The 24,361-nt window shown below is 45.9% G+C and overlaps 1 protein-coding gene and 1 pseudogene across 1 annotated transcript in view; both read left to right on the top strand.

The window, feature by feature from the left end:
* LOC126215349 (peroxidase-like) overlaps positions 1 to 24,361 on the top strand; it is a 389,248-nt gene that overhangs the window by 291,135 nt on the left and 73,752 nt on the right. The window lies entirely within an intron of this gene.
* Positions 20,673 to 20,790, top strand: LOC126215516 (5S ribosomal RNA; annotated as a pseudogene).

Raw genomic sequence — 24,361 nt, 5'->3', positions numbered from 1 at the left:
ACGAAGAACTTAGTGCTCGATTCTCGATCTTTCCTGTCTTCGCAAATCACTACGCGGGAACAACAACAGAGCCACGTCACCGCCACAGCTCTCTTCCAAGAGGTGGTGGTGGTGGTTAGTGTTTAACGTCCCGTCGACAACGAGGTCATTAGAGACGGAGCGTAAGCTCGGGTTAAGGAACGATTGGGAAGGAAATCGGCCGCGCCCTTTCAAAGGAACCATCCCGGCATTTGCCTGAAACGATTTTCTCTTCCAAGAGCACTGACGTAGCAAGTGTTTATGGGAACAGTCCAGTGAATATCACGTGAACAACTCGTTGCGCTAGCGCTAACCTCTCGCGGTGATACCGAGAACTTTTCAAACCTCCCTAGCAATATAAAGGAATGGGTTCGAAGTCCTTGCACACTAGATGATTGAATTTTGTATTGTTCATTCGATATGTTTCGTAAATTTTCCAAAACGTTTTATTTAGTCTTGGTTTTATCAAAAAAACTTTTAATTTGGAAATGTACACTCCTGGAAATTGAAATAAGAACACCGTGAATTCATTGTCCCAGGAAGGGGAAACTTTATTGACACATTCCTGGGGTCAGATACATCACATGATCACACCGACAGAACCACAGGCACATAGACACAGGCAACAGAGCATGCACAATGTCGGCACTAGTACAGTGTATATCCACCTTTCGCAGCAATGCAGGCTGCTATTCTCCCATGGAGACGATCGTAGAGATGCTGGATGTAGTCCTGTGGAACGGCTTGCCATGCCATTTCCACCTGGCGCCTCAGTTGGACCAGCGTTCGTGCCGGACGTGCAGACCGCGTGAGACGACGCTTCATCCAGTCCCAAACATGCTCAATGGGGGACAGATCCGGAGATCTTGCTGGCCAGGGTAGTTGACTTACACCTTCTAGAGCATGTTGGGTGGCACGGGATACATGCGGACGTGCATTGTCCTGTTGGAACAGCACGTTCCCTTGCCGGTCTAGGAATGGTAGAACGATGGGTTCGATGACGGTTTGGATGTACCGTGCACTATTCAGTGTCCCCTCGACGATCACCAGTGGTGTACGGCCAGTGTAGGAGATCGCTCCCCACACCATGATGCCGGGTGTTGGCCCTGTGTGCCTCGGTCGTATGCAGTCCTGATTGTGGCGCTCACCTGCACGGCGCCAAACACGCATACGACCATCATTGGCACCAAGGCAGAAGCGACTCTCATCGCTGAAGACTACACGTCTCCATTCGTCCCTCCATTCACGCCTGTCGCGACACCACTGGAGGCGGGCTGCACGATGTTGGGGCGTGAGCGGAAGACGGCCTAACTGTGTGCGGGACCGTAGCCCAGCTTCACGGAGACGGTTGCGAATGGTCCTCGCCGATACCCCAGGAGCAACAGTGTCCCTCATTTGCTGGGAAGTGGCGGTGCGGTCCCCTACGGCACTGCGTAGGATCCTACGGTCTTGGCGTGTATCCGTGCGTCGCTGCGGTCCGGTCCCAGGTCGACGGGCACGTGCACCTTCCGCCGACCACTGGCGACAACATCGATGTACTGTGGAGACCTCACGCCCCACGTGTTGAGCAATTCGGCGGTACGTCCACCCGGCCTCCCGCATGCCCACTATACGCCCTCGCTCAAAGTCCGTCAACTGCACATACGGTTCACGTCCACGCTGTCGCGGCATGCTACCAGTGTTAAAGACTGCGATGGAGCTCCGTATGCCACGGCAAACTGGCTGACACTGACGGCGGCGGTGCACAAATGCTGCGCAGCTAGCGCCATTCGACGGCCAACACCGCGGTTCCTGGTGTGTCCGCTGTGCCGTGCGTGTGATCATTGCTTGTACAGCCATCTCGCAGTGTCCGGAGCAAGTATGGTGGGTCTGACACACCGGTGTCAATGTGTTCTTTTTTCCATTTCCAGGAGTGTATGTTGTATGGGGAAGGGTGAGGGTCACTCAAATGTGACCACCTGTGACAATTAGGGGGGGGGGGAGGGGAGGGGAAGGGGGGCTTCAAAAATCACGAAATTCGTGTGACGTATGGATGACCCCTATACGGCTGCAATGCCCGTTTTGGTTGCGGGTTGCCTATCCAACGCCTCCCACGTGCAAGAAAAATTTATTTTCTATATTTCGCATAATTGCTGAGCGAATATAAAAGCTTAAATCGCTTTCATAATGTACTCATTCGGAGGCATAGTGTTAATGTTAAAAGTTTACCACGGTGAGACAAATACTTCAGTTACCAACTGTGTGGATTGCCTGGGCGCAGCGTAAGTGATGGCGTACAAATACAATGATCTTAGTCATCCAGTATTTGACAATACGAGCACACTTCCAACAAACGCTAAACATAATTTCAAATCCTTACGAAACTTTTTCTCGCTGACACCCCTCACAAAATGATGAAAGGAAACAAGTTTATCGCTTTGCACATTTCCGCTGTTCATACATTAAAACTTCAGCTTTAGGCATGACGTTTTAATTTATTACTTCGTTACTACCGACTCCTATGGTAACACAGATTGCACAAGGTATCCACATTTAACTCTGAATGTACCTGCAAAATTATGTCATTGTACGACACACAGTTCAGGAGGAATCACGTCATAAACTTTTAGAAGCGTGATAAATGATATTTCGCTTGAATCAGAGCGCAAATTACCCAACTGTGATATCTTGTAAACGACTCGCACTAGAATGCTAACATTCTAATTTGTCCTATGGTTCAAATGGCTCTGAGCACTATGGGACTCAACTGCTGTGGTCATAAGTCCCCTAGAACTTAGAACTACTTAAACCTAACTAACCTAAGGACATCACACACATCCATGCCCGAGGCAGGATTCGAACCTGCGACCGTAGCGGTCGTGCGGTTCCAGACTGTAGCGCCTAACTTATCCTACTTGTAGTTAAATGTTAATAGACATGGCTCTATTAAAAAAGTGTATGTTTGCACAAAAAAGACACTATCTAAGTATTATTATAATATCTGTATTGGCTAATAATACTAGCCCCTGGCTAACAATCCATTCTGTGAAGACCGCACATCAACAGCATTTCCCATTTCCACAATATATGGGGTGCAAGTTTTAGGTGATTCACCCTGCATATAACGTCTGTCATGGTACCTGTTTTACACTGAGAAAAAAAAAAACTGACACAGAAGTGCCGCAACACGACGTGGCACGCACTCGACTATTGTCTGAAGTAGTGCTGGATGGAACTGACACCACGAATCCTGAAGGGCTGTCCATATATCAGTAAGAGTACGAGGGGGTGGAGATCTCTTCTGAACAGCACGTTGCAAAACATCCCAGATATGCTCAATAATATTCATGTCTGGGGAGTCTGGTGGCCAGCGGAAGTGTTTAAACTCAGAAGAGTGTTCCTTGTACTACTTTGTAGCAGTTCTGGACGAGTGAGGCGTCGCATTGTCCTGCTGGAATTGCCCAAGTCCGTCGGAATGCATACTGATCAGGTATGTATGCAGGTGATCAGACAGGATGCTTACGTACGTGTCACCTGTCAGAGTCGTATCTAGACATGTCAGGGGGTACCATATCATTCCTACTGCACACGCCCCACAGCATTACAGAGCTTCCATCAGCTTGAACAGTCCCCTGCTGACATGCAGGGTTCATGGATTCATGAGGTTGTTTCCGTACCCTTGCACGTCCATCCACTCGATACAATCTGAAACGAGACTCGTCCGACCAGGCAACATGTTTTCAGTCATCGACAGTCCAATGCCGGTGTTGACGAGCCCGGGCGAGGCGTAAAGCTTTGTGCCGTGCAGTCATCAAGGGCACACGAGTGACCATTCGGCTCCGAAAGCCCATATCGATGATGTTTCGTTGCATGTTTCGCGCGTTGACACTTGTTGATGGCCCAGCATCGAAATCTACAGAATTTGCCGAAAGTTTGCTGTTCTGTCACGCTGAAGGAGTTGCTTGAGTCGTCGTTGGTCCCGTTCTTGCAGGATGTTTCTCCGGCCGCAGCGGTGTCGGACATTTGATGTTTTACCGGATTCCTGACATTCAGGGTACACTCCTGAAATGGTTGTACAGGAAAATCCGCAAGTTATTGCTACCTCGGCGATGCTGCGTTCCATCGCTCGTGCACCAACTATAACACCAGGTTCAAACTCACTTAAATCTTGATAACCTACCATTGCAGCAGCAGTAACGATCTAACAACTGCTCCAGAGACTAGTCTTATATAGGCATTGCCGACCGCAGCGCCGTATTCTGCCTCTTTACATATCTGTATTTGAATACGCACGCCTACACCAGTTTCAAATGGTTCAAATGGCTCTGAGCACTATGGGACTTAACATCTGAGGTCATCATTCCCCTAGAACTTAGAACTACTTAAACCTAACTATCCTAAGGACATCACACACATCCATGCCCGAGGCAGGATTCAAACCTGCGACCGTAGCAGTCGCGCGGTTCCAGACTGAAGCGCCTAGAACCGCTCGGCCAGAACAGCCAGCACACCAGTTTCGTTGGCGTTTTAGTGTATTATTGTACTGTCGATGGACATTTACTGTAATAAAAACGACATCCCCCGACAGATGAAAGACTACCTGAAGATGGTATTGACGTCGAAACCGTTAATCGCTATAAAAGTCGTTGCTATTGTGCCGAAAATAAAATTATGTTGTTTCCTGTTCTTCGTACGGACAATAGCGTGGTAATCTGGAAAGATCTGCGGGAACAATACTAGGAGCGGCAGAGCACGTGTTAAACAGCCCTGGGGCTTCAGCGTTGCCTTGACAGTGAGCAACAACTTGCCCGTAAGATTTATTGCCAATATTTCTGCCGAGATAAGGAGAGAAAGCCTCAGCTCTCGCCGCAAGGTGATATACGGCGTCTCTTCTCAGCTTCTAATTCTCTAGTAACCCTCCAACTGAAATCGAATGTATAAAACATCACTTTTCCTAAACGCCGTACAGTGGGATCATTTTCCAGGTACAATCAGCGCTATATATAAATACTCCATGAAGAGCGAAAATGTACTTAGCGATAAAGTTTCCCCTTATGATCATTTTGTGTGGTGTGGCGCGAGAAAATGTTTCGTTAATGTTTGAAATTATATGTATAGTTTGGTGGAAGTCGCTAAGTGCGGTCATTCTAAAAACTGAGGGAATGAGCGTGGATAACTTGCGCGTCGTGATTTGTCCTGCTTGAAGACATATTCATGTTTTCCTACGTTAAGAAAAAAATGGTTCAAATGGCTCTGAGCACTATGGGACTCAACTGATGAGGTTATCAGTCCCCTAGAACTTAGAACTAGTTAAACCTAACTAACCTAAGGACATCACAAACATCCATGCCCGAGGCAGGATTCGAACCTGCGACCGTAGCGGTCTTGCGGCTCCAGACTGCAGCGCCTTTAACCGCTCGGCCACTTCGGCCGGCCCAACGTTAAGACTTGACTTATTGTGCTTAACTTTTAACATAAGATTACACCTATTAATGAGTTGGTTATGACAGCATTTTAACTTTTTAAATTCTGTCCATGATTATATGAACTTGTTGCCTGGTCAGACGAGTCTGATTTAAAAATGCATCGAGCGGATGGACGCGTACGGGTATGGAGACAACCTCATGAATCCATGAACCCTTCATGACAGCAGAGGACTGTTCAAGCTGATGGAGGCTCTGTAATGGTGTGGGGCGTGTGCAGTTGGAGTGATATGCGACCCCTGATACGTCTAGATACGACTCTGACAGGTGACACGTATGTAAGCATCCCATCTGATCACCTGCATCCTTCCACGTCCATATATATAAATGACCTAGTAGATAGTGTCGGAAGTTCCATGCGGCTTTTCGCGGATGATGCTGTAGTATACAGAGAAGTTGCAGCATTAGAAAATTGTAGCGAAATGCAGGAAGATCTACAGCGGATAGGCACTTGGTGCAGGGAGTGGCAACTGACGCTTAACATAGACAAATGTAATGTATTGCGAATACATAGAAAGAAGGATCCTTTATTGTATGATTATATGATAGCGGAACAAACACTGGTAGCAGTTACTTCTGTAAAATATCTGGGAGTATGCGTGCGGAACGATTTGAAGTGGAATGATCATATAAAATTAATTGTTGGTAAGGCGGGTACCAGGTTGAGATTCATTGGGAGAGTGCTTAGAAAATGTAGTCCATCAACAAAGGAGGTGGCTTACAAAACACTCGTTCGACCTATACTTGAGTATTGCTCATCAGTGTGGGATACGTACCAGGTCGGGTTGACAGAGGAGATAGAGAAGATCCAAAGAAGAGCGGCGCGTTTCGTCACAGGGTTATTTGGTAACCGTGATAGCGTTACGGAGATGTTTAACAAACTCAAGTGGCAGACTCTGCAAGAGAGGCGCTCGCATCGCGGTGTAGCTTGCTCGCCAGCTTTCGAGAGGGTGCGTTTCTGGATGAGGTATCGAATATATTGCTTCCCCCTACTTATACCTCCCGAGGAGATCACGAATGTAAAATTAGAGAGATTAGAGCGCACACGGAGGCTTTCAGACAGTCTTTCTTCCCGCGAACCATATGCGACTGGAACAGGAAAGGGAGGTAATGACAGTGGCACGTAAAGTGCCCTCCGCCACACACCGTTGGGTATAAATGTAGATGTAGATGTAGATATATGGGATGCCTCGCAACGTGCTATTCGGAAATCTCCAACCCCTCTGCTCTTACGGATTTATGGACAGCCCTGCAAAATTGATACCGTCAGTTCCCTCCAGTACTACTTCAGACATCAGTAGAGTCCATGCCATGCCGTGTTGTGGCACTTCTGTGTGCTGTCGTAGGCAGGTGTACCAGTTTCTTTGGCTTTTCAGTGTTTTTCTGTACTACTGGCTAAACTTTTTTGTTGCGACTGACGGTCAGCTCGAAGAAACCATTCCGAGGCATTCATCGCCCGTCACAATCGGTGATGCCACAAACAAATCTCTCCTCTATTCCATCATCTTCTTACATTCCTCTTAAAACAACAAAATTTTACTTGTACTTCAGTCTAAATTATTGTTATTTTTTTAAAAAATGTTGTAGATAAAAAAGCTACAAAAATGATTGTGTGTGTTGTTGTGGTCTTCAGTCCTGAGACTGGTTTGATGCAGCTCTCCATGCTACTCTATCCTGTGCAAGCTTCTTCATCTCCCAGTACCTACTGCAACCTACATCTTTCTGAATCTGCTTAGTGTATTCATCTCTTGGTCTCCCTCTACGATTTTTACCCTCTGCGCTGCCCTCCAGTACTAAATTGGTGATCCCTCGATGTCTCAGAATATGCCCTACCAACCGATCCCTTCTTCTAGTCAAGTTGTGCCACAAATTCCTCTTCTCTCCAATTCTATTCAATACCTCTAGTTATGTGATATACCCATCTAATCTCCAGCATTCTCCTGTAGCACCACATTTCGCAAACGAACCCTGTGAAATGTACTGTGTGCTTTTAAACATCAGGTAACAGGTCTTTAATTTTGCAGCAAATAAATAAAATTAAAGTAGCTCCGCAAATGAAATCACGACGCTATGTGGACCCCGTTCCGGCCAGCCGGTGTGGCCGAGAGGTTCTAGGCGCTTCAGTCTGGAACGGCGCGACCGCTACCGCCGCAGGTTCGAATCCTGCCTCGGGCATGAATGTGTGTGATGTCCTTAGGTTAGTTAGGTTTAAGTAGTTCTGAGTTCTAGGGGACTGATGACCGCAGATGTTATTGCTAGACGGGTGAAAGATATTTTGCGCGCGTCGTTTGGTGATGATTGTGTGCTCAGCCGCCACTTTCGTCACGCTTGGCCTCCCAGGTCCCCAGACCTCAGTCCGTTCGATTATTGGCTTTGGGGTTACCTGAAGTCGCAAGTGTATCGTGATCGACCGACATCTCTAGGGTTGCTGAAAGACAACATCCGACGCCAATGCCTCACCATAACTCCGGACATGCTTTACAGTGCTGTTCACAACATTATCCCTCGACTACAGCTGTTGTTGAGGAATGATGGTGGACATATTGAGCATTTCCTGTAAAGAACATCATCTTTGCTTTGTCTTACTTTGTTATGCTAATTGTTGCTATTCTGACGAGATGAAGCGCCATCTGTCGGACATTTTTTGAACGTTTGTATTTTTTTTTTGGTTCTAATAAAACCCTATGTCATTCCAAGCATGTGTGTCAATTGGTACCTCTCTATCTACATTATTCCGCGATTTATTCAGGTTTCAGATTTATAAACATAGTAGGTGAATATGGATTGGGGGGAAGAAATGAAAGAGGAAGCCGCCTTGTAGAATTTTGCACAGAGCATAACTTAATCATAGCTAACACTTGGTTCAAGAATCATAAAAGAAGGTTGTATACCTGGAAGAATCCTGGAGATACTAATAGGTATCAGACAGATTATATAATGGTAAGACAGAGATTTAGGAACCAGGTTTTAAATTGTAAGACATTTCCAGGGGCAGATGTGGATTCTGACCACAATCTATTTGTTATGAACTGCAGATTGAAACTGAAGAAACTGCAAAAAGGTGGGAATTTAAGGAGATGGGACCTGGATAAACTGAAAGAACCAGAGGTTGTAGAGAGTTTCAGGGAGAGCATAAGGGAACAATTGACAGGAATGGGGGAAAGAAATACAGTAGAAGAAGAATGGGTAGCTCTGAGGGATGAAGTAGTGAAGGCAGCAGAGGATCAAGTAGGTAAAAAGACGAGGGCTAATAGAAATCCTTGGGTAACAGAAGAAATATTGAATTTAATTGATGAAAGGAGAAAATATAAAAATGCAGTAAATGAAGCAGGCAAAAGGGAATACAAACGTCTCAAAAATGAGATCGACAGAAAGTGCAAAATGGCTAAGCAGGGATGGCTAGAGGACAAATGTAAGGATGTAGAGGCTTGTCTCACTAGGGGTAAGATAGATACTGCCTACAGGAAAATTAAAGAGACCTTTGGAGAGAAGAGAACCACTTGTATGAATATCAAGAGCTCAGATGGCAACCCAGTTCTAAGCAAAGAAGGGAAGGCAGAAACGTGGAAGGAGTACATAGAGGGTTTATACAAGGACGACGTACTTGAGGACAGTATTATGGAAATGGAAGAGGATGTAGATGAAGATGAAATGGGAGATAAGATACTGCGTGAAGAGTTTGACAGAGCACTTAAAGACCTGAGTCGAAACAAGGCCCCGGGAGTAGACAACATTCCATTAGAACTACTGATGGCCTTGGGAGAGCCAGTCATGACAAAACTCTACCATCTGGTGAGCAAGATGTATGAGACAGGCGAAATACCCACAGACTTCAAGAAGAATATAATAATTCCAATCCCAAAGAAAGCAGGTGTTGACAGATGTGAAAATTACCGAACTATCAGTTTAATAAGCCACAGCTGCAAAATACTAACACGAATTCTTTACAGACGAATGGAAAAACTGGTAGAAGCGGACCTCGGGGAAGATCAGTTTGGATTCCGTAGAAATGTTGGAACACGTGAGGCAATACTAACCTTACGACTTATCTTAGAAGAAAGATTAACAAAAGGCAAACCTACGTTTCTAGCATTTGTAGACTTACAGAAAGCTTTTGACAACGTTAACTGGAATACTCTCTTTCAAATTCTGAATGTGGCAGGGGTAAAATACAGGGAGCGAAAGGCCATTTACAATTTGTACAGAAACCAGATGGCAGTTATAAGAGTCGAGGGGTATGAAAGGGGAGCAGTGGTTGGGAAGGGAGGGAGACAGGGTTGTAGCCTCTCCCCGATGTTATTCAGTCTGTATATTGAGCTAACAGTAAAGGAAACAAAAGAAAAATTCGGAGTAGGTATTAAAATTCATGGAGAAGAATTAAAAACTTTGAGGTTCGCCGATGACATTGTAATTCTGTCAGAGACAGCAAAGGACTTGGAAGAGCAGTTGAACGGAATGGACAGTGTCTTGAAAGGAGGATATAAGATGAACATCAACAAAAGCAAAACGAGGATAATGGAATGTAGTCAAATTAAATCGGGTGATGCTGAGGGAATTAGATTAGGAAATGAGACACTTAAAGTAGAGTTTTGCTATTTAGGGAGTAAAATAACTGATGATGGTCGGAGAGGATATAAAATGTAGACTGGCAATGGCAAGGAAAGCGTTTCTGAAGAAGAGAAATTTGTTAACATCAAATATAGATTTAAGTGTCAGGAAGTCGTTTCTGAAAGTATTTGTATGGAGTGTAGCCATGTATGGAAGTGAAACATGGACGATAACCAGTTTGGACAAGAAGAGAATAGAAGCTTTCGAAATGTGGTGCTACAGAAGAATGCTGAAGATAAGGTGGGTAGATCACGTAACTAATGAGGAGGTGTTGAATAGGATTGGGGAGAAGAGAAGTTTGTGGCACAACTTGACTAGAAGAAGGGATCGGTTGGTAGGACATGTTTTGAGGCATCAAGGGATCACCAATTTAGTACTGGAGGGCATCGTGGAGGGTAAAAATCGTAGGGGGAGACCAAGAGATGAATACACTATGCAGATTCAGAAAGATGTAGGTTGCAGTAGGTACTGGGAGATGAAGAAGCTTGCACAGGATAGAGTAGCATGGAGAGCTGCATCAAACCAGTCTCAGGACTGAAGACCACAACAACAACTGACTTTTTGATCACCCGGTACATCCATTCTGAAAATCATCAGGGTGTGAGCACACACTCGAAGAAGGGACCACCTCCAGGTGTGGACTGTTGCGCCAGCCTTGACGTCGGCTGCCGAGACAAAGCTTCGCCGCACGCGGCTCGTGTGTCGTGACGCAGACAACAAGGAAACGACGCCGGCGATGCCTTGCACCGCGGCAGGGAGACGCCAGAGGGTGACAACAGCACGTGGTTGTCGCGTGTCTCGTGCGTGATCACGATTACAGCTAATTCCTCGATGAGGCAGCGGTCACCAGACACCTGGACAGCTCACGCTGGGAGTGGTCTTCACGCTTGCCGCGGATCTCGAGTTATCCCTTCATATCGGACCCAACCCAATAAAGATCCAACCCTCCCATTTACCTTCACACGCAGCACTATTTCCGTTGACCATTGCACACCTGCTACACATCAGTAATACTGGTGGCGCGTCGTAGCACCCCAGATGAGCTCCATCGTGTTCAGATCACGCGAATTTGGTGGGCAAGACATCAACATGTGCTCACTTCAACGATGCTCAAACCATTGTAGCAAAATTCTGGCCCTCTGTTTTCCTGCTGGGAGAGTCCAGCGCCGTTGAGGGAGATTCTACACAGAGTACGCGAAAAAACTTGTCCCCCTTCTAACAGCCGTGTACCGCAAGTCTCTAGGGGAACGGAAGGTTCCAAATGATTGGAAAAGAGCACAGGTAGTTCCAGTTTTCAAGAAGGGTCGTCGAGCAGATGCGCAAAACTATAGGCCTATATCTCTGACATCGATCTGTTGTAGAGTTTTAGAATATGTTTTTTGCTCGCGTATCGTGTCATTTCTAAAAACCCAAAATCTACTCTGTAGGAATCAACATGGATTCCGGAAACAGCGATCGTGTTTGACCCATCTCGCATTATTTGTTCATTAGACCCAGAAAATATTAGATACAGGCTCCCATGTAGATGCCATTTTCCTTGACTGGCGTTCGGTACAGTTCCGCACTGTCACCTGATAAACAATGGAAGAGAATACGGAATATCAGACCAGCTGTGTGGCTGGATTGAAGAGTTTTTAGGAAACAGAACACAGCATGTTGTTCTCAATGCAGAGCCGTCTACAGACGTTAAAGTAACCTCGGCGTGCCACAGGGGAATGTTATGGGATCATTGCTTTTCACAAAAAAAAAAAGGTTCAAATGGCTCTGAGCACTATGGGACTTAACTTCTAAGGTCATCAGTCCCCTAGAACTCAGAACTACTTAAACCGAACTGACCTAAGGACATCACACACATTCATGCCCGAGGCAGGATTCGAACCTGCGACCGTAGCGGTCGCGCGGATCCAGACTGTAGCGCCTAGAACCGCTCGGCCACTCCAGCCGGCATTGCTTTTCAAAAAAATGGTTCAAATGGCTCTGAGCACTATGGGACTCAACTGCTGTAGTCATAAGTCCCCTAGAACTTAGAACTACTTAAACCTAACTAACCTAAGGACAGCACACAACACCCAGCCATCACGAGGCAGAGAAAATCCCTGACCCCGCCGGGAATCGAACCCGGGAACATTGCTTTTCACAATGTATATAAATGACCTAGTAGATAGTGTCGGAAGTTCCATGCAGCTTTTCGCGGATGAAGCTGTAGTATACAGAGAAGTTGCAGCATTAGAAAATTGCAGCGAAATGCAGGAAGATCTGCAGCGGATAGGCACTTGGTGGAGGGAGTGGCAACTGACCCTTAACATAGACAAATGTAATGTATTGCGAATACATAGAAAGAAGGATCCTTTATTGTATGATTATATGATAGCAGAACAAACACTGGTAACAGTTACTTCTGTAAAATATCTGGAAGTATGCGCACGGAACGATTTGAAGTGGAATGGCCATATAAAATTAATTGTTGGTAAGGCGGGTACCAGCTTGAGATTCATTGGGAGAGTCCTTAGAAAATGTAGTCCATCAACAAAGGAGGTGGCTTACAAAACACTCGTTCGACCTATACTTGAGTATTGCTCATCTGTGTAGGATCCATGACGGGCCAGTCGGCACCGACCGACCGCCGTGTCATCCTCCACCAGTGGCTTTCCCAGCCGTTGTCGGCTTTGTAAACTTTGGAGCCGCTACTTGTCACTGAAGTAGTCTTCAGAAGGCATCACAAGCTTGAGTACACCTCGTTCCAGTCCTCCCATCAGGGAAAAAAATTGTGGCAGTACCAGGAATCGAAATCGGGTAGCCGCGCGTGTTAACGCGACCGCTTCCGCGACGAGGAGGTATGCAGGCTCTGAATCGAAGCCGCCCAGCGGATTAACAACGTGGGGTCCGTGTGCCAGCCAGCCTGGATGTGGTTTTTAGGCGGTTTCCCACGTCCCACTTGATGAATACCGGTCTGGTTCCCATTTTCGGTCTCGGATACGTGCTATGCAATCATTTAGAACACCTTCTCACACTTGTACAAAGAGACACATGGGCACACTACTGCTGTCTGGAGAGGTGCATAGGAAACTGATGACCTTCGCTATTTGCCCTCACTCACTCACTCAGCATCGGCGGTAGCGTGAATCGAACCCAGGTCCCTCTACACAGCGGCCCGACACGCTCATTGCGGAGCTATGCCTTTACTATTTCAGGCAGCGCTTAATGCTTCATCTCATCTTCCTCCTTTTCCGTGACATCCTTTTATTTAAAAACGAGGAATAAAAATAAACATTGACATCTTCAATACAATCAACAAAAGCTTTCAGTTTGTTAAAACAGACGTAAAAGCATACTTTTTCATTATTCTATACGTGTTTAAGTATTTTGAAGCCATTTAGGAGAACTGTGGGGTGTACCACGGACAAATCGCCTCCTGCCCGTAAAACACGACGGGAATTAAAAAATATAATTTACCTACACAGTTTGGACTAAAAAAGAGTTGTCAGCGGTTGGCTTAGAAGGTACGCTAAATTCAATGCAGTGCAATGGAAACAAAAGGAAAATACGAGGCCACTTGAAAGCATTGCTGGTTTGAGTGAAATGTACCAACGCTGCACGAAGCAGGCGTGTTTTCTTTGAGAGTGGGGACAGTGTTGTGCAAAAAGTATCGTCAATACGAAGGACAACTCCACAAAAATGCAGAACAACACTCTCAGAGACACACTGTACGCACATATGTACTTGTAGACCTCAGCTCTCTTGAGAACGGGAACAAATCTTTGGAACAAGTCGTGTCGCAGACAGAAGATGCCTCCTTTTGAGCCTATGCTTGTATTTTTGCGTACTTCCAATAATTTTACTTGCAATGAACAAAACATAAGCTGATATAATTAACATTACAAACCGCTCTCGTAATTATTTCTGCCTTTTTCAGATTTTTATGTACATTTTCTGAGGTATTTTTTTCTTTACGGTTTTGCATAAGGTGTCGAATAAACACCTCGTGTCACTAATTTCACCCGCTTTTGCGTTTAGAAATACCCCTTTCAGCCAGTTAACCACCATTAACTGAAACTTGAAAACGGCCAGACACACATTTTTGCACCTCAGGCTCCATTTGCATCCTGAATCCGGACGTTGAAGGAAGGATTTCGCTATGTGTGGTTTGTTTATCAACTATGAAACGTAATGTGACGTGGAGTAGCGCTCTGAAAAGCCAATGTATAGGGTGCTGCAACATTATTCTTACAGATAAACAAAGGAGGCAGAGAAAGAGTAACACAAACATGTCTGCCGTAGGGACAGGTGTTCGCTGACATCGTTCAGCGAATCGTAAACAGAAAGTGAACACACCGTGCGTATTTGGCAGTACGTAAGCTAGAGCTGCCGAAAACCTACGCTGATCACTGAGCACGCCTTACCTCTGTGCTATCGATTCAAAGATTGTGAACAAGCTTTTTCACTCAATTCCAACAGAGTCTGACTTCCATTGTTACGACGTTTGTAACTGTTGTGGCCATGAGTCCGAAGACTGGTTTGATAAAGCTCGCCACCCTAGTCTGTCCTGTGTAAGCCTTTTCATCTCTGAATAACTACTGCAACCTACATTCACTTGCCTCTGTTTCCTTTAGTAAAGTTTTATCACTTTCTACTATTTTTAAGCGCGTCATTTCACGTCACCTAATTCACGATTACTTGATGCCTCAGGACGTGTGGTGTCTACAGGTCCGTTTTAGTGTTTCCAGTGAAGTTGTGTCGTAAATTTCTTTTCTCTCCAATTCAGTACGTCTTTGTCCGTTCTTCGATTTATCCAAATGGTTCAAATGGCTCTGAGCACTATGGGACTCAACTGCTGAGGTCATTAGTCCCCTAGAACTTAGAACTAGTTAAACCTAACTAACCTAAGGACATCACAAACATCCATGCCCGAGGCAGGATTCGAACCTGCGACCGTAGCGGTCTTGCGGTTCCAGACTGCAGCGCCTTTAACAGCACGGCCACTTCGTCCGGCTATTTATCCAAAAAATGGTTCAAATGGCTCTGAGCACTATGGGACTTAACAGCTGAGGTCATCAGTCCCCTAGAACTTAGAACTACTTACAGCTACCTAACCTAAGGACATCACACACATCTATGCCCGAGGCAGGATTCGAACCTGCGACCGTAGCAGTCGCGCGGTTCCGGAGTGAAGCGCCTAGAACATTTCGGCCATCGAAATTGGTACCGTTTGCTGGAAAGCACCGCTCAATCACCCCTTCATGCCCAACTGCTGCAGGTCACGTGCGCGTTGTTCGTCAGACGTTCAACATTTCTCCTGAGGTATGCGACCCCAGTGTCTTACATTAAATTACTTGTCTCAGTGACATGTATGTCGCTTCGGAGGTTTTTAAACGTCAGTGATAATCACCCTGTACATTGTGAAAAGTGATGGTCTTACGACACAGTGTTGGGGTAAACCCGAAGATAGTTTAACGTTTCCTAAGATATCCCTCCGTTGATAATGCCATACTATGACCTATTTGGTAGAAGCTCTTCAGTCCAGTACACAGATGGTCTTAAAGATCAAATAACTATCGAGTACACACTATACCGAACGGGGGAGAACAGAAATTTATGAGCGACTTCACTAAAGGGATCGGCTGATACCACACGTCGTGAAGCATCAAGGAATCATCAGTTTGGTGAGGAAATGAAGTGTGTGTGTGAAAAATGGCGTGTGACGAGGGCCTCCCGTCGGGTAGACAGCTCGCCTGGTGCAAGTCTTGATTTGCGCGTCGATAGGGATGAAATGATGATGATCAGGACAACACAACACCCAGTCCCTGAGCGGAGAAAATCTCCGATCCAGCCGGGAATCGAACCCGGGCCCTTAGGATTGACATTCTGTCGCGCTGACCACTCAGCTACCGGGGGCGGGCTATGTGTGTGAGAGGAGGGGAAGGTGCGAATTGTAGAGGCAGACCAAAGCTTGATTACACTAAGCAGGTTGAGAAGGATGTACGCTGCAGTAGTTAGTCGAAGACACTAGTCTGGAGAGCTGCATCAAACCAGAGAGGTATAGAAAGACGTATGCGGGCAGGCGACGCGCTACCCTAGCGTGCGGGTTCGCACGAGGTCAAGGTCACGGCAGTGCAGCCAGATGCAGGCGAGTTATGCGGGTATTTGGCAGGGGATGCAGGCTGCGCTATCGACCCGGGGAGCCTTCCATGCTGCAGCGGCGGGGGTATCGACCAGGGGAAACTTCCGCGTCGCTTTGCGTCAGCGTTGCCTCACTTGGGGGAGCGTTGCGCAAAGGGCGGAGGCTGGCCACAAACCAGACGTGCCGTTAGCGCCAGGATTTCACCCGGAACAAGTCCCGCCCATTCAACCCCCTCCACGCCTATCCTTAGTGTAAGCCCCTCCCCTAAACAGCCGCCAGTTCCACAAACATCAAAGTTGTTATCGCCACAGTCCAACACACGTTACACTGTGATGAAAGTCACTTAAGATAAGAAATTTAAGTTTTTCTCGATAGTAACATAATATGAATGTGCATTCACCCGGAACAAGTCCCGCCCATTCAACCCACTCCACGCCTATCCTTAGTGTAAGCCCCTCCCCTAAACAGCCGCCAGTTCCACAAACATCAAAGTTGTTATCGCCACAGTCCAACACACGTTACACTGTGATGAAAGTCACTTAAGATAAGAAATTTAAGTTTTTCTCGATAGTAATATAATATGAATGTGCATTCACCCAGAACAAGTCCCGCCCATTCAACCCCCTCCACGCCTATCCTTAGTGTAAGCCCCTCCCCTAAACAGCCGCCAGTTCCACAAACATCAAAGTTGTTATCGCCACAGTCCAACACACGTTACACTGTGATGAAAGTCACTTAAGATAAGAAATTTAAGTTTTTCTGGATAGTAATATAATATGAATGTGCATTATTAAAGAAATGAAAGTGTGGTGTCACCGCCAGACACCACACTTGCTAGGTGGTAGCTTTAAATCGGCCGCGGTCCATTAGTACATGTCGGACCCGCGTGTCGCCACTGTCAGTGATTGCAGACCGAGCGCCACCACACGGCAGGTCTCGAGAGACGGACTAGCACTCGCCCCAGTTGTACGGACGACGTAGCTTGCGATGCACACTGACGAAGCCTCGCTCATTTGCAGAGCCTATAGTTAGAATAGCCTTCAGCTAAGTCAATGGCTACGACCTAGCAAGGCGCCATTAGCATTACATAGCTTGTATCTAAAGAGTCTCACTTGTATCGTCAAGAGCGATGTACCACAAGGATGGATTAAAGTTAAGTATTCCATGTGGTGTCACTGCCAGACACCACACTTGCTAGGTGGTAGCTTAAATCGGCCGCGGTCCATTAGTACATGTCGGACCCGCGTGTCGCCACTGTGTGATCGCAGACCGAGCGCCACCACACGGCAGGTCTCGAGAGACGTACGAGAACTCGCCCCAGTTGTACGACGACGTTGCTAGCGACTATACGGACGAAGCCATTTCTCTCATTTGCCGAGAGACAGTTAGAATAGCCTTCAGCTAAGTTAATGGCTACGACTTAGCAAGGCGCCATTAGCCTTAAATAGCTTGTATATAAAGAGTCACTTGTATCGCCACAATCTCCAGATGTCTCATCAAGAACAATCTATACAAGGATGTATTAAAAGTTAAGTATATTCCAAAGATACGTATTTTCTTTATCACATTCATTAAGTCTCCTGTTTCAGACCTCACTCCATCCTTCGTGAGTTAGCGCGTGCATCTTGGCCGCCTCTTTCAATTAGTGTGCGTAGTGTTGGCAAGTCTGCCGACACTACATTCCAGGAGCTACGTACTTTTCTTTATAGCATTCATTACGTATCCTGTTTCAGACCTATCTACTAGCCTGCGTGAGTTAACGCGTGCCTTTCGGCTACTTCCGAGTGGCGTGGCTGTCTTGTTACGCCACAACAGAAAGTACACTCCTGGAAATTGAAATAAGAACACCGTGAATTCATTGTCCCAGGAAGGGGAAACTTTATTGACACATTCCTGGGGTCAGATACATCACATGATCACACTGACAGAACCACAGGCACATAGACACAGGCAACAGAGCATGCACAATGTCGGCACTAGTACAGTGTATATCCACCTTTCGCAGCAATGCAGGCTGCTATTCTCCCATGGAGACGATCGTAGAGATGCTGGATGTAGTCCTGTGGAACGGCTTGCCATGCCATTTCCACCTGGCGCCTCAGCTGGACCAGCGTTCGTGCTGGACGTGCAGACCGCGTGAGACGACGCTTCATCCAGTCCCAAACATTCTCAATGGGGGACAGATCCGGAGATCTTGCTGGCCAGGGTAGTTGACTTACACCTTCTAGAGCACGTTGGGTGGCACGGGATACATGCGGACGTGCATTGTCCTGTTGGAACAGCAAGTTCCCTTGCCGGTCTAGGAATGGTAGAACGATGGGTTCGATGACGGTTTGGATGTACCGTGCACTATTCAGTGTCCCCTCGACGATCACCAGTGGTGTACGGCCAGTGTAGGAGATCGCTCCCCACACCACGATGCCGGGTGTTGGCCCTGTGTGCCTCGGTCGTATGCAGTCCTGATTGTGGCGCTCACCTGCACGGCGCCAAACACGCATACGACCATCATTGGCACCAAGGCAGAAGCGACTCTCATCGCTGAAGACGACACGTCTCCATTCGTCCCTCCATTCACGCCTGTCGCGACACCACTGAAGGCGGGCTGCACGATGTTGGGGCGTGAGCGGAAGACGGCCTAACGGTGTGCGGGACCGTAGCCCAGCTTCATGGAGACGGTTGCGAATGGTCCTCGCCGATACCCCAGGAGCAACAGTGTCCCTAATTTGCTGGGAAGTGGCGGTGCGGTCCCCTACGGCACTGCGTAGGATCCTACGGTCTTGGCGTGCATCCGTGCGTCGCTGCGGTCCGGTCCCAGGTCGACGGGCACGTGCACCTTCCGCCGACCACTGGCGACAACATCGATGTACTGTGGAGACCTCACGCCCCACGTGTTGAGCAATTCGGCGGTACGTCCACCCGGCCTCCCGCATGCCCACTATACGCCCTCGCTCAAAGTCCGTCAACTGCACATACGGTTCACGTCCACGCTGTCGCGGCATGCTACCAGTGTTAAAGACTGCGATGGAGCTCCGTATGCCACGGCAAACTGGCTGACACTGACGGCGGCGGTGTACAAATGCTGCGCAGCTAGCGCCATTCGACGGCCAACACCGCGGTTCCTGGTGTGTCCGCTGTGCCGTGCGTGTGATCATTGCTTGTACAGCCCTCTCGCAGTGTCCGGAGCAAGTATGGTGGGTCTGACACACCGGTGTCAATGTGTTCTTTTTTCCATTTCCAGGAGTGTATTTATAGAGAATTGAAGGCATCGCCAGCAATAGAAAACAAAAAATAACGTGATGTTATTTAAGGACAATAAGGACAAATTTTCATTAACTAATTCACTTATTATAATACGTTTATTTGAGGGAAACAGCAGAGCAAACAGTGCGAAAACAATGGTCTTGAATCTGTCATGTCGGTAGTAAAGCCACGGATGCAGTCGACCAACTCGTTTGTCTAAAATCAACGTTATATAGAAATAAGTGAAAGTCGTTTTGTTTATGTAGGCCCTCATAGAACCTCACGAAAATTAAAGAATATAAGAATGCCATAAAGTAGAAATGCCTAATGAAAGCAGTAAGATATTTGCTTATATGCCATATTTCGTTAGTATTTGCATAGGTAATGGATGAATTTTAACTTGTAAATTCTTCCAATGCCATACCTGCGCATTATAAACGAGATTATAAAGAATTGTGGCTGTTTCTGTGTGATTAGTGTCCTATATGCTGTTGCAAACGTCTCAGGAAAATAACCTGTCGTTATTGTTTCTCCTGTCTGTTTTTATCCAAAAGATTTATTAATTTCGTAAATGTCATTCAAACCATTTTTAAAAAATAATAATGATGATGTGTAATGTTTGCCACAGAGCAGTTATGGAGGAAATAAATGCTGCAGTGTTTCAAATGTTCAAATGTGTGTGAAATCTTATGGGACTTAACCGCTAAGGTCATCAGTTCCTAATCTTACATACTACTTAACCTAAATTATCCTAAGGACAAACACACACACCCATGCCCGAGGGAGGACTCGAACCTCCGCCAGGACCAGCTGCACAGTGCAGTGTTTCACGGCTATAAAACGTCCTTCATGCTGTGCTAGCGCTTCTTCCACCCCTAAAACTTTTGAGCAAAACTATTCAGTGAATAAGACGCAAAAACAGCTTGGATCGATCAAGCAAGAACAATCTTGATGCCATCTGGAAGTATACTGAACGTTGGTGTTTGTTTCACATATACTGTCTGAGTTCTGAAACTTAATTGTCAAGCATACTGTGGTTCCTCTTTCTCCAAGCAAATTATTCTTTGAGGGTAGGTTTTTCCTGTTGTAGCTTTGGGTGCTTTTTCTCACATAGAAGTATGTTTCTTCATAGGCTCGATTACTTTCGAGGTTTGTGGTAGGGATGGGAAAAACCGACCGGTTAAAACCGGACCGATATTTTAGTTCTGAATAACCGGTATTTATCAGCCAACGGCCTTGCCGCAGTGGTAATACCGGTTCGCGTCAGATCGCCGAAGTTAAGCGCTGTCGGGCTGGGTTAGCACTCGGATGGGTGACCATCCGGTCTGCCGAGCGCTGTCGGCAAACGGGATGTACTCAGCCCTTGCGAAGCAAAATGTGGAGCTACTTCACTGAGAAGTAGCGGCTCCGGTCTCGTAAACTGACGTACGGCCGTGAGAGCGGTGTGCTGACCACATGACCCTCCATATCTGCATTCAGTGACGCCTGTGGGCTGAGGATGACACGGTGGCAGGTCGGTACCGTTGCGCCATCTTCACCTGTTCGGGCGGAGTTAAACAAACATTTTTTTTGAAAAAAGGAGAAGCTCCATTGCTTGCAAATACACATTTCTGAACATTCAAATCAAGTTGCCAGTCTTCTTATCACTTTTAAATCTTATCAAGATCGAGCCAATCCTATAGGGACAAATCTTGGTGTCAGAATTTTCTTTGACACCCAGTTCTCTTCAAGAAAAGGTACGAAGTTTTGCGCAAAATGCTATTTCTTTTTGGTCTGTTGTTTGAGTGGAGGGAAAACAGTAGCAATTACACAATGGACTTTTGTCCGAATTTTCGTAGGTAAACGAAGAGTGAGAAGCAGGGTTTCAAATTGACCAGCGTAAAAAAAGTTGGGATAAATGCGGACTTCCGCATCAAGGGTTCCGTACAAACGTAATTAGGAACACAGACAGTTCATCCATCCCGGAAATCGAGAAACTCGACAATTTTTGCCTGTTATCGATATCGACACAAGTAAGATGTCGTAAATCTATGCATTCCTGACAAAAAGGGGCGTTAACATAAAGACAGACAGTCGGAAAACAATTGATTTAAAAAAACATTGTTTTGATGTGATATAATTACAAATTAATAATTTTCGATTTTTTTCCTTTACTTGTGTATTGCCAAATTTCATGATTCTAGGTATCTTATAGGTTTTAATGAGTGAATTTACGCATATCAAAACACGTGATATAGGCCTAAATGGGCGTATCTTTTGACTGCGTTGACTCAATAGCTTCGACTTTTTACACATCCAAGGGACCGTAGACCTTGATATTTTACATAAATAGCAACTCGACCAGGTGCTGAGAAAAAGGGGTCTTAAACGACGGAGGAAAAGTTTTGCTTTAAGGATTCCGTTTTTACCGATTGGGGTACAGAACGCTAAAAAGGTTTTAATTAGTTAAAAGTAATTAGAGTAATTCAGAAAAGCTTAATTAGAGATAGGAGGGAAAATCTTTGTCCAAAGTTTGATAATCAAACGAAGAATGGGAAATGACGTTGCATGGGGGCTTAATTAAAATGAAATGAAAATAATTTTAATTTCTGCTTTAGTATTAGTCTGTCTGATTACGAAGTCTCGTAACGGTTGGCCCTGACTGTTATTATTACGCAATCTGACTGCTTAGAACAATAACAAAGAATGAAATGGAAATTTTCATTAACACAGTTAATTAATTAAGTCCCCAGCAACTATAAAACCAACGCAACAACAAGCACAAGAGTAACTGTTCTGTGTGTGGGAGTGTGACTCAACGTACGCATCTGGCACGGTTCTTCTTCAACAACACAAGAATTTTTAAATAACATTTATACTGAATTAATTAAAGAAAATACAAATACCATAATTACTCAAGAGATCCACAATTACACTCTAATCCAAGAACACAAGCCAGATGCTTTGTTGACTGAACCTGTAATGACACATTATTTAAAACATGGAAATAATGAAAAATAAATCAAGTTTCGTTACCTTCATATATTGACCAAAATCACTCTCATAATTACAATATAGCTCCACACCGCCTCGCTATTACCACATCTCAACAAGAACTTTTCAGTATCACATCTCAGCAAGCACTCCCTACTAGCACATCTGAACACGAACTGACTACTACCAGTCCTGGACAAGCACTGACTTCTAGCACATCTCAATAATGACTGTCCGTGGAGGCGGCGGAACAATGCTCTCTAGCGATCTCTGGCGCTGTGGCTCAGTGTAGCCACCTTTCATATGCCCTTCCTCCACGGCTAGAATTTGATGGTATTTTTGCCAGCATTGGTGGTGAAAATACCACCAAATTCGTCAAAAAATACAGACAAAAATAAAAGATAATATTAATACGTAAACATCATATAACTAAATAAAATTTTGGCTTTGCACTGACCTTTCAATAACCTATTATATAGAATACAGTAAGCAATACAAATTCTGTCATACATATGACTTTACATAACAGTTTACACAAGTATTATGTGGTTAAACAGTTCAATCAATAGCGTCAGCAATGACGAATATGTGCAGGTAAGAGTCTCTTAACTTTTCACAAACAGTAATACACAAAAATCAGTTTATACAAATATTCACATAAACGCTTTCCATAGCCCAAGAATAAGAAGTTGACAGTTCCAGCAGTAGCACCCAGCAATGGTCAACAGTTGCTGACACCAACAAGTGACATCATCTTAGTAGAAGCAGTCCATCAGTGGCACCCAGTAATGTTGAGCAGGTGCAGACACCAACAAGTAACACCATTTCAGTAGAATCAGTCCATTAGTGGCACCAGCAATGTTGATCAGGTGCACACAGCAACAGGTGACTTCATTTCAGTAGAAGCAATCCATCAGTGGCACCCAGCAATGTTGAGTAGGTGCAGACATCAACAGGTGACATCTTTTCAGTAGAAGCAGTCCATCAGTGGCACCCAGCAATGTTGAGCAGGTACACACAGCAACAGGTGACATCTTTTCAGTAGAAACAGTCCATCAGTGGTACCCAGCAATGTTGAGCAGGTGCAGACATCAACAAGTAACACCATTTCAGTAGAAGCAGTCCATCAGTGGTACCCAGCAATGTTGAGCAGGTACACACAGCAACAGGTGACATCTTTTCAGTAGAAGCAATCCATCAGTGGCACCCAGCAATGTTGAGCAGGTGCAGACATCAACAAGTAACACCATTTCAGTAGAAGCAGTCCATCAGTGGCACCCAGTAATGTTGACAAGGTGCAGACACAAACAGGTAACACCATTTCAGTAGAAGCAGTCCATCAGTGGCACCCAGCAATGTTGACCAGGTGCAGACAGCAAGAAGCAACATCATTTCAGTAGAAGCAGTCCATCAGTGGCACCCACAATGTTGAGTAGGTGCAGACACCAACAAGTAACACCATTTCAGTAGAAGCTATTGAACGCACTGGGTGTGACCGGCTGCAGATAGTAGCACATGTCGGAACGAATGACGCCTGCCGCTTGGGTTCTGAGGCCATCCTTGGTTCCTTCCGGCGGCTGGCTGATTTGGTGAAGACAACCAGCATCGCACGCGGAGTGCAAGCTGAGCTTAATATCTGCAGCATAGTGCCCAGAGTCGATCGCGGTCCTCTGGTTTGGAGCCGTGTGGAGGGTCTAAACCAGAGGCTCAGACGACTCTGCGACTATAATGGTTGCAAATTCATCGACCTCCGTTATTGGGTGGAGAACTGTAGGGCCCCCCTAGACAGGTCAGGCGTGCACTACACACCGGAAGCAGCTACTAGGGTAGCAGAGTACGTGTGGCGTGCACACGGGGGTTTTTTAGGTTAGAGGGACCCCCCCTTGGGCGAAACGATAAAATACCTGACGGCTTACCAGAGAGAACATTATCATCGTTGATA

This window comes from Schistocerca nitens, chromosome 12 (assembly GCF_023898315.1).
Source record: "Schistocerca nitens isolate TAMUIC-IGC-003100 chromosome 12, iqSchNite1.1, whole genome shotgun sequence".
NCBI classification, from domain to species: Eukaryota; Metazoa; Arthropoda; class Insecta; order Orthoptera; family Acrididae; genus Schistocerca; species Schistocerca nitens.
This window is presented reverse-complemented; position numbering and strand designations above follow the sequence as displayed.